General features: G+C 34.5%; 1 non-coding gene across 1 annotated transcript; it reads left to right on the top strand.

The window, feature by feature from the left end:
• Positions 1-3,577: 3,577 nt before the first annotated feature.
• TRNAN-AUU (transfer RNA asparagine (anticodon AUU)) lies at positions 3,578-3,651 on the top strand. Its single transcript has one exon. It is a non-coding gene; the product is annotated as a tRNA-Asn (tRNA).
• Positions 3,652-7,131: the final 3,480 nt, after the last annotated feature.

Raw genomic sequence — 7,131 nt, 5'->3', positions numbered from 1 at the left:
CAAAAATCCACTTCATTTTCTTTACCCTATTATTAAAATGGTAATTGACAAAAACAAACTACATTGTCACCAGAAGAGCAATACAAAATGTACAAGTGATATATTAAAATCATCTTTCCAGCTTGAATTTCAATGATGCATTGGGGCAACGATTTTGTGAGAAACATCTTCACCCTTAAATAAAGATTTTCTTAATTCCTTACCTGTGTGCTAATTAGATATCACCTTGTTTTCACATTAAACAGACTTCCACATGAGAAAGCAGCAAGGATGCAGTGGCGTTAATGTTTCCTGGTGTCAACCTGTATTATTTCAGTAGACATTGAAATGAGGATGCATCTTGCTGCCTTTCCAATGAAGCAAGTTTAATTTAGTAATAGGTGAAAAACCATCCTTACAAAGGTGTTAATCAGAGACTTGGCTTTGTGGACACTTTTCAGAGAACAAATTTGTTAGCATAAAAATAAAGCCAGAAAATAAAGAGCTGTTTAATCACTCAATTGGATTTTTCTGCCAGCATATTTTTTTTCTCTGCAACCCACTGCTAAATTGTGCTTCCTAGCTTTTTTTATAAAATCACTGAATCAAATCTAACTCTGATAACATCAGAGAAGGCCAGGTACCCTACACAATAACAGGGGGTATGAAATTTGACTTGTCTACTTAAAGATCACCAAAATCTGACCACAAGGTCAATTACGTCCCTGGGTGGGATTGAACCACTAACCTTTTGGTTAATAGCCGTACACACTAACTGATTGCGCCACAGAGACACTTTGCAAAAGTATATACTGACAAATGCTGATAAGCATTCATCTAAAACGTTTCCTAGAAAAACTTAAAAAAGTCAATAATCTGGAGAGTTTTTTTAAGATGTTTCTTCTATCAACCAACGAAGAAACACATTGGTACTTTCCCATGATGAGTGAGTGCTTCAGGATCTCTTGCACGTACGTGTGCAGCAGAGTACAGCAATGGAAGCATGCTGGGCCCATAACCCAGAGGTAGGCAGATTGAAACTATCCTCTGCTATATGCATTTTTTTTTGTTAATTAAAGTAATCCAAAACTGGGATTGATATTTTGGCTCTTTTATTTTTACTTAAAGTACAATAACTCTTACCATTTTAATTTGTTTTAATAGTATATTGACAGTATTGTTTTCTTTCAAAAATCCACTTCATTTTCTTTACCCTATTATTAAAATGGTAATTGACAAAAACAAACTACATTGTCACCAGAAGAGCAATACAAAATGTACAAGTGATATATTAAAATCATCTTTCCAGCTTGAATTTCAATGATGCATTGGGGCAACGATTTTGTGAGAAACATCTTCACCCTTAAATAAAGATTTTCTTAATTCCTTACCTGTGTGCTAATTAGATATCACCTTGTTTTCACATTAAACAGACTTCCACATGAGAAAGCAGCAAGGATGCAGTGGCGTTAATGTTTCCTGGTGTCAACCTGTATTATTTCAGTAGACATTGAAATGAGGATGCATCTTGCTGCCTTTCCAATGAAGCAAGTTTAATTTAGTAATAGGTGAAAAACCATCCCTACAAAGGTGTTAATCAGAGACTTTACTTTGTGGACACTTTTCAGAGAACAAATTTGTTAGCATAAAAATAAAGCCAGAAAATGAAGAGCTGTTTAATCACTCAATTGGATTTTTCTGCCAGCATATTTCTTTTTCTCTACAACCCACTGCTAAATTGTGCTTCCTAGCTGTTTTTATAAATCACTGAATCAAATCTAACTCTGATTACATCAGAGAAGGCCAGGTACCCTACACCATAACAGGGGGTTTGAAATTTTGACTTGTCTACTTAAAGATCACCAAAATCTGATAACAAGGTCAATTACGTACCTGGGTGGGATTGAACCACCAACCTTTTGGTTAATAGCCGTACACACTAACTGATTGCGCCACAGAAACACATTGCAAAAGTATATACTGACAAGGGCTAATAAGCATTCATCTAAAACGTTTCCTAGAAAAACTTTAAAAAGTCAATAATCTGGAGAGTTTTTGTAAGATGTTTCTTCCATCAACCAACGAAGAAACACATTGGTACTTTCCCATGATGAGTGAGTGCTTCAGGATCTCTTGCACTTACATGTGCAGCAGAGTACAGCAATGGAAGCATGCTGGGCTCATAACCCAGAGGTAGGCAGATTGAAACTATCCTCTGCTGTATGCTTTTTTTTTTTAATTAAAGTAATCCAAAACTGGGATTGATATTTTGGCTCTTTTATTTTTACTTAAAGTACAATAACTTTTACCATTTTAATTTGTTTTAATAGTATATTGACAGTATTGTTTTCTTTCAAAAATCCACTTCATTTTCTTTACCCTATTATTAAAATGGTAATTGACAAAAACAAACTACATTGTCACCAGAAGAGCAATACAAAATGTACAAGTGATATATTAAAATCATCTTTCCAGCTTGAATTTCAATGATGCATTGGGGCAACGATTTTGTGAGAAACATCTTCACCCTTAAATAAAGATTTTCTTAATTCCTTACCTGTGTGCTAATTAGATATCACCTTGTTTTCATATTAAACAGACTTCCACATGAGAAAACAGCAAGGATGCAGTGGCGTTAATGTTTCCTGGTGTCAACTTGTATTATTTCAGTAGACATTGAAATGAGGATGCATCTTGCTGCCTTTCCAATGAAGCAAGTTTAATTTAGTAATAGGTGAAAAACCATCCTTACAAAGGTGTTAATCAGAGACTTGGCTTTGTGGACACTTTTCAGAGAACAAATTTGTTAGCATAAAAATAAAGCCAGAAAATAAAGAGCTGTTTAATCACTCAATTGGATTTTTCTGCCAGCATATTTTTTTTCTCTGCAACCCACTGCTAAATTGTGCTTCCTAGCTTTTTTTATAAAATCACTGAATCAAATCTAACTCTGATAACATCAGAGAAGGCCAGGTACCCTACACAATAACAGGGGGTATGAAATTTGACTTGTCTACTTAAAGATCACCACTACTTGAAGATGTTTCTCACAAAATTGTTGCCCCAATGCATCATTGAAATTCAAGCTGGAAAGATGATTTTAATATATCACTTGTACATTTTGTATTGCTCTTCTGGTGACAATGTAGTTTTTTTTGTCAATTACCATTTTAATAACAGGGTAAAGAAAATTAAGTGGATTTTTGAAAGAAAACTATACTGTCAATATACTATTAAAACAAATTAAAATGGTAAAAGTTATTGTACTTTAAGTAAAAATAAAAGAGCAAAAATATCAATCCCAGTTTTGATTACTTAAATTAACAAAAAAATGCATATAGCAAAGGATAGTTTCAATCTGCCTACCTCTGGGTTATGGGTCCAGCATGCTTCCATTGCAGTACTCTGCTGCACATGTAAGTGCAAGAGATCCTGAAGCACTCACTCATCATGGGAAAGTACCAATGTGTTTATTCGTTAGTTGATGGAAGAAACATCTTACAAAAACTCTCCAGATTATTGATTTTTTAATGTTTTTCTAGGAAACGTTCTAGATGTATGCTTATTAGCCTTTGTCAGTAGGCACTTTTCGCAAAGTGTCTCTGTGGCGCAATCGGTTAGTGTGTTCGGCTATTAACCGAAAGGTTGGTGGTTCAATCCCACCCAGGGACCTAATTAAACTTGTGATCAGATTTTGGTGATATTTAAGTAGACAAGTCAAAATTTCAAACCCCCTCTTATGGTGTAGGGTACATGGCCTTCTCTGATGTAATCAGAGTTAGATTTGATTCAGTGATTTTATAAAAAAAACAGCTAGGAAGCACAATTTAGCAGTGGGTTGCAGAGAAAAAAAATATGCTGGCAGAAAAATCCAATCGAGTGATTAAACAGCTCTTCATTTTCTGGCTTTATTTTTATGCTAACAAATTTGTTCTCTGAAAAGTGTCCACAAAGCCAAGTCTCTGATTAACACCTTTGTAAGGATGGTTTTTCACCTATTACTAAATTAAACTTGCTTCATTGGAAAGGCAGCAAGATGCATCCTCATTTCAATGTCTACTGAAATAATACAAGTTGACACCAGGAAACATTAACGCCACTGCTTCCTTGCTGCTTTCTCATGTGGAAGTCTGTTTAATGTGAAAACAAGGTGATATCTAATTAGCACACAGGTAAGGAATTAAGAAAATCTTTATTTAAGGGTGAAGATGTTTCTCACAAATTTGTTGACCCAATGCATCATTGAAATTCAAGCTGGAAAGATGATTTTAATATATCACTTGTACATTTTGTATTGCTCTTCTGGTGACAATGTAGTTTGTTTTTGTCAATTACCATTTTAATAATAGGGTAAAGAAAATGAAGTGGATTTTTGAAAGAAAACAATACTGTCAATATACTATTAAAACAAATTAAAATGGTAAAAGTTATTGTACTTTAAGTAAAAATAAAAGAGACAAAATATCAATCCCTGTTTTGGATTACTTTAATTAACAAAAAAAAAATGCATATAGCAGAGGATAGTTTCAATCTGCCTACCTCTGGGTTATGGGCCTATCATGCTTCCATTGCAGTACTCTGCTGCACATGTAAGTGCAAGAGATCCTGAAGCACTCACTCATCATGGGAAAGTACCAATGTGTTTCTTCGTTGGTTGATGGAAGAAACATCTTACAAAAACTCTCCAGATTATTGACTTTTTAAAGTTTTTCTAGGAAACGTTTTAGATGATTGCTTATTAGCCTTTGTCAGTATGGACTTTTGCAAAATGTCTCTGTGGCGCAATCAGTTAGTATGTACGGCTATTAACCATAAGGTTGGTGGTTCAATCCCACCCAGGGACCTAATTTCCCTTGTTATCAGATTTTGGTGATCTTTAAGTAGACAAGTCAAAATTTCAAACCCCCTGTTACGGTGTAGGGTACCTGGCCTTCTCTGATGTAATCAGAGTTAGATTTGATTCAGTGATTTTATAAAAACAGCTAGGAAGCACAATTTAGCAGTGGGTTGCAGAGAAAAAAAATATGCTGGCAGAAAAATCCAATTGAGTGATTAAACAGCTCTTCATTTTCTGGCTTTATTTTTATGCTAACAAATTTGTTCTCTGAAAAGTGTCCACAAAGCCAAGTCTCTGATTAACACCTTTGTAAGGATGGTTTTTCACCTATTACTAAATTAAACTTGCTTCATTGGAAAGGCAGCAAGATGCATCCTCATTTCAATGTCTACTGAAATAATACAAGTTGACACCAGGAAACATTAACGCCACTGCATCCTTGCTGTTTTCTCATGTGGAAGTCTGTTTAATATGAAAACAAGGTGATATCTAATTAGCACACAGGTAAGGAATTAAGAAAATCTTTATTTAAGGGTGAAGATGTTTCTCACAAAATCGTTGCCCCAATGCATCATTGAAATTCAAGCTGGAAAGATGATTTTAATATATCACTTGTACATTTTGTATTGCTCTTCTGGTGACAATGTAGTTTGTTTTTGTCAATTACCATTTTAATAATAGGGTAAAGAAAATGAAGTGGATTTTTGAAAGAAAACAATACTGTCAATATACTATTAAAACAAATTAAAATGGTAAAAGTTATTGTACTTTAAGTAAAAATAAAAGAGCCAAAATATCAATCCCAGTTTTGGATTACTTTAATTAAAAAAAAAAGCATACAGCAGAGGATAGTTTCAATCTGCCTACCTCTGGGTTATGAGCCCAGCATGCTTCCATTGCTGTACTCTGCTGCACATGTAAGTGCAAGAGATCCTGAAGCACTCACTCATCATGGGAAAGTACCAATGTGTTTCTTCGTTGGTTGATGGAAGAAACATCTTACAAAAACTCTCCAGATTATTGACTTTTTAAAGTTTTTCTAGGAAACGTTTTAGATGAATGCTTATTAGCCCTTGTCAGTATATACTTTTGCAATGTGTTTCTGTGGCGCAATCAGTTAGTGTGTACGGCTATTAACCAAAAGGTTGGTGGTTCAATCCCACCCAGGTACGTAATTGACCTTGTTATCAGATTTTGGTGATCTTTAAGTAGACAAGTCAAAATTTCAAACCCCCTGTTATGGTGTAGGGTACCTGGCCTTCTCTGATGTAATCAGAGTTAGATTTGATTCAGTGATTTATAAAAACAGCTAGGAAGCACAATTTAGCAGTGGGTTGTAGAGAAAAAGAAATATGCTGGCAGAAAAATCCAATTGAGTGATTAAACAGCTCTTCATTTTCTGGCTTTATTTTTATGCTAACAAATTTGTTCTCTGAAAAGTGTCCACAAAGTAAAGTCTCTGATTAACACCTTTGTAGGGATGGTTTTTCACCTATTACTAAATTAAACTTGCTTCATTGGAAAGGCAGCAAGATGCATCCTCATTTCAATGTCTACTGAAATAATACAGGTTGACACCAGGAAACATTAACGCCACTGCATCCTTGCTGCTTTCTCATGTGGAAGTCTGTTTAATGTGAAAACAAGGTGATATCTAATTAGCACACAGGTAAGGAATTAAGAAAATCTTTATTTAAGGGTGAAGATGTTTCTCACAAAATCGTTGCCCCAATGCATCATTGAAATTCAAGCTGGAAAGATGATTTTAATATATCACTTGTACATTTTGTATTGCTCTTCTGGTGACAATGTAGTTTGTTTTTGTCAATTACCATTTTAATAATAGGGTAAAGAAAATGAAGTGGATTTTTGAAAGAAAACAATACTGTCAATATACTATTAAAACAAATTAAAATGGTAAGAGTTATTGTACTTTAAGTAAAAATAAAAGAGCCAAAATATCAATCCCAGTTTTGGATTACTTTAATTAACAAAAAAAAATGCATATAGCAGAGGATAGTTTCAATCTGCCTACCTCTGGGTTATGGGCCCAGCATGCTTCCATTGCTGTACTCTGCTGCACACGTACGTGCAAGAGATCCTGAAGCACTCACTCATCATGGGAAAGTACCAATGTGTTTCTTCGTTGGTTGATAGAAGAAACATCTTAAAAAAACTCTCCAGATTATTGACTTTTTTAAGTTTTTCTAGGAAACGTTTTAGATGAATGCTTATTAGCATTTGTCAGTATATACTTTTGCAAAGTGTCTCTGTGGCGCAATCAGTTAGTGTGTACGGCTATTAACCAAAAGGTT

Source organism: Pseudophryne corroboree, unplaced genomic scaffold (assembly GCF_028390025.1).
Source record: "Pseudophryne corroboree isolate aPseCor3 unplaced genomic scaffold, aPseCor3.hap2 scaffold_1810, whole genome shotgun sequence".
NCBI classification, from domain to species: Eukaryota; Metazoa; Chordata; class Amphibia; order Anura; family Myobatrachidae; genus Pseudophryne; species Pseudophryne corroboree.
This window is presented reverse-complemented; position numbering and strand designations above follow the sequence as displayed.